Below are 12407 nucleotides of genomic sequence, written 5' to 3' on the forward strand. Positions count from 1 at the left end.
GCTGCTGCATGGGTACATAATACTGATTTATAATTTTTTGATATGATTTGATTTGATATCAACAAATATTTGACAGCAACAGTTGCTTACAACGGTAATAGCCCCACTGGTCAAGTACTCATCAAATATTCTACCGCTATCCACTACTTACCTTGTATTCTTGTGTATGATTTTGAAGGGTGTCCAAGGTCTTTAATAATGTTTCTTAGTGCCAATGTCTATAGTCGACTAACGATCAGGTGGTCCATTTGCCAGTCCGCCTACATATTATTATATTTAAAAAAAAAAGTTAATCGTAAACTGTATAAATGAATACTAAACTTTTTAACACTGCAGGAGCATATTTATTATTTAGTAGATTATTTCTTATTTTTGAATAATCTTTTGAAGAACAATTATATTATTTTAATTAAACTAAGCTTGTACAAATGATATCCAATAATTTATTATATAGTCATAAATTAGAATATGTAGTTATTACTTTATCGAACCAGTAATTATGTATGTCTTCTGAAATCGAACGTTAACTTTAACGTTAACTTTTTTTTTGCTAAACGACTTGTGACCCAACTTACAATTTTATTATCTGTGGAAAACGATATGCACAGTTACTAAAATAGTAAGAAATTAATTCATCAATTCTCTGGAGACTTGAACTTTAAGAAAACAACCCTGGAACACCGGTCAATATTTTTCAAGTAAGCGTGATGTTAATTAAAACATAATAAAAGCGCATTAAAATGTGGCTTACGAAGCCGACATTTTAAACAGACGATACGAAACGGTTGCTTTTGTTCTCTTTGCTTGTTATTTTAGTAAATGCTTCACCGGCTTAATTAAAATTTTCTGGACCGCTTCTGCGGTTTCTTACGACTTACAAACGCGTTCGCGTTATCTTTATCTAGAATCCTAATACCTATCTACATCCTTTTGAATTTACATTTAATAAAGTTGCAAGTGTGATTTGAATATATTTGCAAAATTATTTTGCTTAGAACTGAGTAGGAACTAAAATGGTTATTAGCGTAATCGTAAACTACGAGACTGCTCTTCTATAAGTTGCATAATGAAAGTACTTTTAAATTAGTACTTTTAAAATGAAAAAGAAATTAATAATTCAACTCTGATGTCGCGTTTGTGTATAGATGTCTTGAGGCTGTGCTCTAAGATGGTCTGACCGATGAATCTGCAGATAGCGTCGCTACCATCGTCCGTGTAATAGACACAGGTGTCAGTGTGTCTAGTGATTGCCACAACTGCGTGAGGAACACTTTCGTGTACACGGAGCCTCATATTCTTCGACTGGACTATGATAACGTCGTTGTAGGTCTGTCCCTGAGATTCGTGGATGGTCATGACGCTTGATCCTTCACCTTTTCCGTATCCCTGGTCAAGAGTTTCTTTTCCTCCTGCGTATGGGCCAGATATAGGGTTTTGGTTTGGTCGGATGGTATGTTGGCGTCAGTGAATCTCTCCATTTTGAGGGCGTGGACGATGGGGCTTGCAGAGTAGATGTTACGGTAGACCTCGCTAATGGCGTATGCGACGTCCAGGGGGTTTCGTTGCGTACAGGATAACTCACGGGTGTTGTTTGTTGTCAGGCTTGGTCGGGAGTACCTCATTTCGAACAGATTTTCTCTGCCGATATCGAGAGGGATCGCATCAGAAATGAGGTGATCCGTCAGAGAACCAAATTGTCCAAAGTGTATCGATAACATAGCCCACCGGATTAGTAAGCTGAAGTGGCAGTGTGCCGGCCATATTTGTCGTAGAACTGATAACCGTTGGGGAAAACATGTTCTAGAGTGGAGACCGCGTCTCGGAAAACGTAGTGTAGGACGTCCTCAGGCACGGTGGAGTGACGATTTGCGCAAGACGGCTGGTAGGAGCTGGATGCGAGTAGCCGAAAATAGATCACAGTGGCGTGCAATTGGAGAGGCCTATGCCCAGCAGTGGACGAATATGGGCTGCTGATGATGATACCGATTAAAAATGAGTTGATACGTATTTAAGCGATTCTGGATATTTTACGCCTAAGGAGAGAAATTTTGTTGACATTTCGTATATAGGATAGTCTGGAAGTCCGTCATTTTGAAGTTAGAAGCATGAAATTTTATTTTTGATCTACCGATTAAAAATGAGTTGATTCGCATTTAAGCGTTTCTAGATATTCTGCCCTAAGGGCTGAAATACACACCAATGTGGTATACAAAGAGGTATAACATTAACGTAATATTTTAAGTTAATTTGTAAATATATTCATATTCTACGCGGGCAAAGCCGCGGATAACAGCTAGTATCGAATATTTGGCCACGTCATGTGCAGCTTTGACACATGTGTCGATGCAGAGGCGCGGGGAAAAAGGAACGCAGCGCCGATCGAAAATGCATGCGCTTCTCTTTGAATTTTAAGCGCACTTTGAACAACCATTTTAAAATTCAATTCACATTTTCACTCCGTCATATCCCTGCAGTGTTTTTTAATCGGAATTCTTTTCCGTAGCCAGGTGTGAAGCTTACACTAATTTTATGGCTGCAGCTATAATTTAATTTCATACTTAGGAAATTAACATAAAGATTATAAATTTTTACATCGTATATAGCGTAGGGTTACAAAATAATATACTAATGTCCTTTATAACATTCACATCACAATAAATGAATATTAGCAAATAAATTTAATTCACCAAGCAGATCTAATAAATATATTTAATATCAGAACGCTATAAATATTAAATAACTGTTAGAATTAAGCACAAATTAAATATTAAAAATTAACTTGTTAAGTCTATCAGTGTTTTAATAAAATAAACTTATAAAATAAAATAAAATTTATATTTTTTGCTGTATTTAGTCTTAGTCGTCTCACGCACACTAAGACATGTTGTAATCACCAGACTTCACTCAGTCATACCGTACAATGCACGCTGACAATAAGGTAACCTCAAGAAGCGTGTCTTCGTGAGTTAATAGATCTATAATTTATAACATACTTATAAAACACCAATAACTATTTTAGCTTTATGATTGCGTCTAGCGACAGAAATTACAAAATAAAGTATAAACTAGTATGTATGTATATTTGATTTACACATATAGGCTAAAAGAACAAATATAATAAGGTACAAATATAATATTGAAATGACAATTTTTATCTGAATCCTATAACTGTTTAAGTAGCATTTATAAATATTATTGGAAACTTCGTTCCACCAGAAGATATAATCACTGACATAGATAATAATAATAATAAGCGTACTTAAATATAGGGAGTATATTACGATAACCCTCTCGATATATCATAATTACCATAATTAATATTATACTTAGGTTGGCATATATAGGTACATTATTAATTGATTGAACATGGAGTAGGGGTTGACCGTAAACTACTAGAAGGTAAAAGCTTAAGGCAATAAGGATGCATTATACGATAAAAATGAATTAAACATAACATAATAATCTAGAAAAGAATAGTTATTAAATGGTACTAAATGTTAGGTATTGTGTTAAATGGTAGGTATTTACATAAAATACACGTCAAGCTTCCTATAACACTATATATTATATTAAACAAGTAAACAATTTTACTATAAACATATTAAAAACACTCACTAAAACCGGTCTATATTATTTTTTTATTTTACAGCAAAAAAATTTATAAATTATTGCTTTTACTCATAAAATAAAGACATCATACGAAAAACACTAGTAGCATATCAAATGAAGATTACTCGGATGTGTGTTAAAAATTGCCCCTCTTGTCGAACGATTTGAACGGTACCGTACTATTATATAAGAAAATGTGAAAAGATGAGACAGATTGTTAAAAATGAGCACTTTACTTTAGTTCGCGTTGTCCGGGAAAATTCCTGAATTCGATCCTTACTAGGAACACTTCTGAATGATGAAATAATAAAAGTTGAAGATTTTTTTATAACAACTCCTTCATTTCTGTAATATAAATTTAAATTTTAGGAACCTAATCATGCTATTTGAATGTCTATAATAGTGCGGACACTTTAAAAATATATTTATTACTCAAAAAAGAAATGAACACAATATACATTCTTTTGAGAGTTGGGTACAGTCAGTTTTTTTTTTTTTTTTTAATAAATACTCGTATTTAGTATTCTTTCTGTCGTTCCCAGTGACACCATTTTAGTTTTCATAAGTAATTAAGCTAAAATAATACCTCTAACGAATTCAAATAAAAACCGGAAATAAATTTACGATTCATTATTATATTATATTTTGAATAATCGTTTTCCTAACAAATATTCATAAAATTAATATCTACAACAGAAATTTATTGGATGTAATAATTCAAATAGTATTAAAATTCAACTTTTATTTAATATTTGTAATTGGTTAATAATTCGTAAATGACCGTAATATATTTATATAAATATATTTATATATTATTTCTCTGTGTGTTATCACACAGACAAATAAATCCCTGATATTAGAAGAAAAACCGGTCATTTCTTCCCCGTTTAAGTAGGTGAGATTACGACTCGACTACGACGCCATGGCAACACTTCCGCTAAGGAAATTGCTCTTCTCGCTCTCATAAATCAGCTACAAGATAAAATTTTATATCATTGCCTCGAATGGGATGATGACGGTATCGCTTCAAAACAATCATGTCTAGGATTTCCATATTTTATTTCTATAAAATTAATATAAATATAAATTATTTTTATTATAGCATAAATAACTTTTAAATCTAATAACGGGATGATTCCGGATTCAATTCGTTTTTCTAATTGAACTCATGCTCGACATTAAAGCAAAACATCGTGAAGAAAAGTATATATATCGGTTGAATGTCTACCACCAACCCGTACTGGAGAGGCGTGATGTGTGGTGATGTTCCAAAACATTCTCAATAAGAGAAAGGACAACTATTGGACATTTACAGGTTGTTGCTAACAGTAATTCGACCTTTTCACTCAGAATAGTAGATTTTTTTTATTTATTTATCAAAACAAAACATATTTAATTATTCTTTTAAAACTCATTTAATATACGATGCATGAAAACGTCTAAAGAACTCTGCGCTGTCAACAAGTGTTTCATTTCGACTTTTAACTCGTAAGTTGCACACTTAGACTCTGCAACATTTTAGCCAAAATTCTTGAAGTGGTGACTCGTCTCTCTACGTCACTTCTGCGATGAATACGAACGTTGGGATCTAAATAAATAATTAATAGAATTAAAATTTCGTATCTAAAACTAACGAGGAACAATTTTTTTTACCGTTTTCTCGATACATTCAACATCCCGAAAGAGAAGATCAAGTCTCAAAATCAAGGGGAAGATTTATAACTTGTAAATAAAGGACGATTCCATTATTAGGCGACTTTTTTTATACATTGAATCTAATAAACTTTATTTTTATTCTTTTGTAAGAGAACCTGACTCTATGTAGAATTAATTAGTACTAATATTTCAAGATATTTCACAATTCTTGTAAGTTGTGCTATAAAGTAGTTAACGTCCCTTACGTTAAGTACTTTATAGTAAAAAATTAGCTAATTCATAAAACTATGATCAGATGAGAGCATCACCTGCTTAAGAACTTTCATACTTATAACCTGCTACGTGCACGTAATTTTTCCATCTAACTGCAATTCTTCCTAAAAAATGAGTATATTTAATTTAATTACGAAACAAACAACTACTAAACTTACAATTTTAGTATATTTCTTATCTACTTTATCATATAATAAGCGTTTCAAGCGTAATTAAATATTTTGTCCAGCTTATTCGCATAAAAATTAAATTAAATTAATAAAAACAGAAATGACTTACTAATGTATTAAAAGTTCACAAATTAAAATACATTTTATTTGTAAATATGCAACTCAATAGTAGCGAGATCATTTTGTAATTCCACATAAAATGTTGATTTAAAACTTGTACGAAAATCAATAAAACGCAGACAAGCCTGCGGTCAACCGCTAGTTATTTTATTCGACGTCAACTTACTCTGAATTCATGAATATTTATTCAGTACAAAATGTTAATTAAGAAAAAGAGGAGAGAGACTATTTAATTTTGTACGGCAATTATGATTTTTATCAACCATACTGTGGACAAAATGTTATTTAAATTTATATTAAGGTCTTAATTAGTAACATAAGTTTATCATTTCAGAATAATTACTCAAAATAATTACTGAACGAAAGTTCAAATGATAGCTATTGAATGTATTCTGTTACAAAGAAAATGTAAGTTATTAAATTACTCCTTTCGTCAGTTTTATTACATTAATTATACCCCACTAAGGACTATTAGCGATGCCCTCGGCTCGAATCTTAAATTATAAATCCAATGCCTCTTTTAACTAATTTAATTTTAGGGAAAACTTTTCGTGACAAGTCTGAAGTAGCAGGATTTCCATCGAAGGAAACTGAAACTTCTTAATTAGCGCAGAACCATTACTACCATAAGGAAAGGTCAACAACATGACGGAGTTGTTCTGAAACCGCTACTGTTCCATAACATCTATGTTCAAAATTATAATCCAAGCAAGCAGGTTTGGCTTTTCTTTCTTGTTCAGCTTGACTACATTTTCCAATGAGCGGTTATCAAATACACCACACAGGACGATTTTGTAATGATTGACACCGTACTTCACTTGTGAAATGTAGATAACCGACTTACGGTGATACGCCATTTTGATACGTGTATCTTATAAATTGTATAATTATTATAGTCAATGTCGCATACCACATTCTGACATTTCATGTCCGTGTTCTGCCGGGACTTACGACTTTATTAGAGAATTGCCCTACTGTTCGGCAACGGTATATTCATACGAATACATGCATAAGCCGAAATGGCCCAGTGGTTAGAGCGCGTGCATCTTAACCGATGATTTCGGGTTCAAACCCTGACAAGCACTACTGAATTTTCATGTGCTTAATTTGTGTTTATAATTCATCTCGTGTTCGGCGGTGAAGGAAAACATCGTGAGGAAACGTACATGTGTCTAATTTCAACGAAATTCTGCCTCATGTATATTCCACCAACCCGCACTGGAGCAGCGTGGTGGAATATGCTCCAAACCATCTCCTCAAAGGGAGAGGAGATCTTAGCCCAGCAGTGGGAAATTTACAGGCTGCTAATGTAATGTAATGACAATCATTTACAAAATTATTTATTTGTAACATAATTTTATAACTGGTAAACTCTGAAAATAAAGTGAGCCTATCGTATTGGTGTTTACCAAACTTATAATTATTGATATTTTTTTATTTCGTAATGTAGACTTGTAAGACATTGACCCGCACCTAGTAACTGACAAGACTTATCCATTTCTTATTTGTGTTGTTTTTGCAGTGCGAGGTATTTAAAAGACAATTTTTAATCCAATTACTTTTTGACGTATATCAATGGTCACAATAACAATATTGAACCGTCACAACATTACTAAACTACTGATTTTTGTCTCTTTTTATAATGTGATAGTGCACAGTAAGAATATTTCTTTTTCATCATCTGCGCATATGCTTTGACTTTATTTTCAAACCCCGACCAAAGATTAATAAAAGGACATAAATAGCATTAATAATAATAATTATAAATAAGGGTTTTCCCGTCGTGAACACAACTGATGTGCATAATATAATTTCTTATAAAAAAAAAACCGTCTTCAACACTTTGCTCACACAACACTTGAACTAAAACTAAAAATATTTTTTTTAATCATTATGAAAACCTTTTAAAAGATAAGATAGATTTTTTTGTTACTTAAATTCTAACAATAATTAAACACTATTGAATATATTATATAAATTCAAAATTTAATTTGTGTTCCAACAAATTAGAATCCATTTTGCGAATAACTAGCTTGGATTCTCTAGTGAATGTCGTCACAGTAACGACATGCTCGCTAATCAAATGACCGCTGCTGCTCGGGGAAATTGCTGCTTCCGAGTTAGCAGCAACAGCGTGACGGTGATCGGCTACAGCTATAAACATTTCTCTCTAGATACTTCTCTCTAGAATAAATTGCATTCGCATTTTCCCATAATACTGTTCCCCCAGATGTGAAAATTCTATCATAATTATTGTTATAAATTTGGGGAAAACATACATGGGCCTGACTGTTACGAACCGTTTTTTACCCTAACTTAATTTTTTTAATAGCTAATACTAAAGCTCGTCAATACGGAACCAAAAAAAAAATCAGTTAACAGACAAAGGAGAAAAAGATACGAACGTTTATTAGTAGTGTCTACGCCTATTATTATCTACATATTACAATACTTTTTTAATGTTTTATATATGTCGGCGGAAAATCACTTATTTAAGAAAAACACGTGCCTGGAAATTATTGTTTTAATTATTTTTAATAATTGAAAACTATTTGATTATTAAATTAATAATATTTAGTGAATTTTGAGATGTTAAATTAGTTTGAAATATTTTACCGTCCATAAATAGGTGTTATATTGAGTGAATAGTGTCCCCATCCATTTTTGTTATAAAAGGCCGAACGCCCGCCGGTACCCAGAGGCTTGTTCGAGCCGTCGGAGCGATCGGACCTCCTCAGTTTGGAATAAATTAGAGAAGAATATTTTCTGCGTTTAATTTAATACCTCTGAGGATGGATAGAAATCCAAACACTGACATTCGTGACGTCAGCAATGCTGACATCATGTTTTTTAAAAACAAGTCGGGACAAACCACTCCGTCATATATGTCTCAATAACTTTCTCATTTAAAATGTAATAAGTAATTGTATAGCTGTAATAATTTTAATACGCATTGCTCTACATGCCCTTGTTTTATGTGAAATTTTTAAGTTCAAAGCCCACCTAGTCTACATATTTAATATTTTACTTTTAGTCAAGAAAAGCAATCAAATGTTAGAAATAAAAAGTAACAAGTGTTGAACTTCATTTGTCAGTATTCAAACTCGCCCGTGTACCATATGGATATAGACTTAGGTCTCAGCCGTGGGGCATGTACAGTCTGTTACTTGTAGTAAAATATATTAAACCGCTCAGTAATATTATTTGTTGTTAACAAAATATTTACTTGCAAAATACTACAGTGGCTAGCAAATGAATTATCGACCAATTTAACTGCGTGAAAAACTTGTTGCAGCAAACTCAACGAGTTAAAACAGATTTTAAAAGAAATTTAATTTATGATATTAATTGTATATAAAGTTTTAAATGGCAAAAAATACATAAAAAACAGGCAACAAAGTAATCAATTTAATTTATAAATAAAATATAATAATAAATTTATTACACTTTTGATGTAAAAGTCGTAGTGTCGATGCTGAATTGACCTGCTGACCTCTTGGGTTATTGTGGTAGGGGAGGGATCAAGCTTTACGATTGACTGGATTGGTTTCGAAATTAAATCGCCTCTTGAACTAAACACCAACTTTCAATATTGCCATTTAAATGAGTTTATTCGAGCGAAATATAACGTTGGAAAATTGTTTCAATAATATCATATTTTACAAAATATATTTAAGACTGCTTGTCAAAACACACACACACTTACAATAAACCTCAATTTGCGATTAAAAAACTTTGTTATAAGCGGTAAGTCTCGCGAGTCTGGTGAGGGAACTGTTTAACGGCCAAGTGCACACACACAGAAGACAGACGGAGATTTTTGTATACGCATTCAATGATGATGGCTATCGTTCTAAAAATTGACACAACGAAGACGTTAAACATTATTTAATTAAATTAAAATGTAAATTAGCAATCTAACGATCCAGCAACAATTAAATAAAGATATTTAAGTATTATAATTACTATTAAAAACATTTTTTACTATTAATTTCAACTTTTATATCACATAAACTTAATAATGTAACAAAAATAGAAGCTTGAATTACTTCGATGTTTATTTTCACCTTTTTAGACAATTTAAATAAAAGTTTGTTTTAAAAAGATTTTTTACCCTGAATTTATATATACGAAAGGATTTGTTAACTTTTTTTAGAAATGACTTATAATTACGAGCTCGTAGACCAGAAAAAACTAACATCCGAGCGAACACTAAGAAAAATATAACATAAAAAACACTGATCGATAAGTTTAGGAGTTGGGCTGCAATATCAACCAATGCACAGAGTTTTCCTTGGACTGTCGATTGATATTATTCTAGCCCTACTTTAAATAAATTCCAAATCATTGTACTCGTAGTGCGGTGATCCTTATTGGACCAATATTAAACAAATCCGGAGGAGTCCGGGACTCTTGCATTGCCAATATGAACCCTTACTACCTGAGTTTGCGTATTCTGAGATAATTATTATGTATATAATACTGGTCCTGTAAATTTTCCCAGTTTTTAAAATCAGTAAAATTTTGAAATCGGTCAGGATCGATATTATGTTCGTATTATAATTTTAAGCCGTACGTTTCCAGTATGACATGTGTCCTTTAAATATCGTATTACTTAACCAAAATATCACTAAAATTTCTACTACAGAATGATTTACAAAATAATCCTAAATATTAAGTCACTTAAAATTAACTTATGCCATGTAATATTAAAATATAATAATGAAATAAAATTATTCATTAGCTTATTAAACTCAGGTAGATAATTGGATCATAAGTGGTCACCACACCCCAGTGACATCAACACTGTAAAAAATTAATCATTGTGTTGACAAGTAAAGAAACTCAGACATTATGTCCCTTGTACTTCCTTGACTTCCTATAACCAAAAAGATTCTTCATATTTTTTAATGGAAAACCAAATCATTTTATTACTATTTAAATCCAGAAACTGGATGCCTTTACTAAGAAAAGTTTTTCAAAAACAGTGTAATACCTAAAATATAGTAAAAGTATTTTAATTAATAATGAAAAGTAATTGCAATTATTCAGAAAATATCTCTTGTATTTGTCTTAAGAACTCTCTATCTGGTTATAAAACAAATCCTTAAATTAAATCTAGCTACTTATAAAAAGGCAAGTTGTAGGGAGGTATGCGAACCTCGAATCTTATTAAAAAAGTTTCTAATGTTATTCCACCACGACGTAGATTTTTCAAGCAGAAAGCAATTTGTAATCGCTTTATAACCATACAAGCACACTTAATATAAAAAAAAACTATGAGATCCCCTTATCATAAGCTTTTTTAAGTTACCATTTTTCTCACACGGGCAAAAAATATTTAATAATTATAAATATATTTATTTTAAAAGCCAAAATCCATAATGCCTGAAGTAACGTGAATCGTAACCCAAGATTATGGGTTCAAACCTGAGCAAGCAATTTAAATTTTTGTATAACATTTATCGAGATAAATGCTTGGCAATGTAAGGAAACAATCATAATTAATATTATGATTGTTTCCTTCATTCCATGTATCTAATGATACATGCAGTATCTAACAAAAACCTATCGAATGTTTATCGACCAATCTGCATGTAACAGCGAATTATAAAAAAAAAAGGTTTTAGCCCAGTAGAGGCATTCTGTAAGAAGAAAGTCGAAACTCACCACAGAAAACGAACGTGAAATGTGATATATGCGACATACACTATAATAATTATAAAATGAATGCGATACACCTATCAAAATGGCGCATCATCGTAAGTCGGTCGTCAAAATTTCACGAGTGAGATACGAGTTGAATTCTTACAGAATCACACTGGCGTGAGATATTTACAGGCTGTTACTGTTCTGTATGCTAAAAGAAGTGAACTTTATAACGTTAAAAATAAATTTAGCAATTACAAAAAATATCATTAAATCAATGAAATAGTATAATTATAAGATGAAATTATGTAATTTTATATAAATATTAACATCATACAAAAAGCAACTTATGCAAATAAAAATAAAACTTACCTACCATCAAACGTTAATTTGATTGATAGCGATCATCAAAGACGATTTACTTAGATCTTTCTTGTTTATTGCGTACATTTATTCTGAAACTTTGTCGTGAAGAGCAATCACAGTAGCTATGAAATTTGACGTTTAATTTATGGAACGAATACTTCATCTGAAGTTTCTGTAGAAAATCTCAAGGCAACATTTTGTAAGTATTTCGAACAAATTCGTCCGAACCCAATTATATTACATAACGTAAGTATATAACAAATATTTTAATGTTGGTAATATTGGACCATCCGGAAATCAAGACAAGTTTCATTATATTTCGATTCTAAGAAAGGCTTAAAGGGAAGCTTTTGCGCGAGTTTCTATACATAGAAAGTGGATATTTCTTTAAAACTGGACAAATTAATTAATTCCGAAATATATTTTTTTAATTTATTTCAAATATTACTTATATTCGCAAATGCAAATAATCGCACGTCATAAATAAGAATGATAATACTATTCTTCCACATAACATCATAATTGCTTACATCTTATTCAGAAAATGTTTTTTAATTTTTACAG

Source organism: Vanessa tameamea, chromosome 5 (assembly GCF_037043105.1).
Source record: "Vanessa tameamea isolate UH-Manoa-2023 chromosome 5, ilVanTame1 primary haplotype, whole genome shotgun sequence".
Taxonomy (NCBI): domain Eukaryota; kingdom Metazoa; phylum Arthropoda; class Insecta; order Lepidoptera; family Nymphalidae; genus Vanessa; species Vanessa tameamea.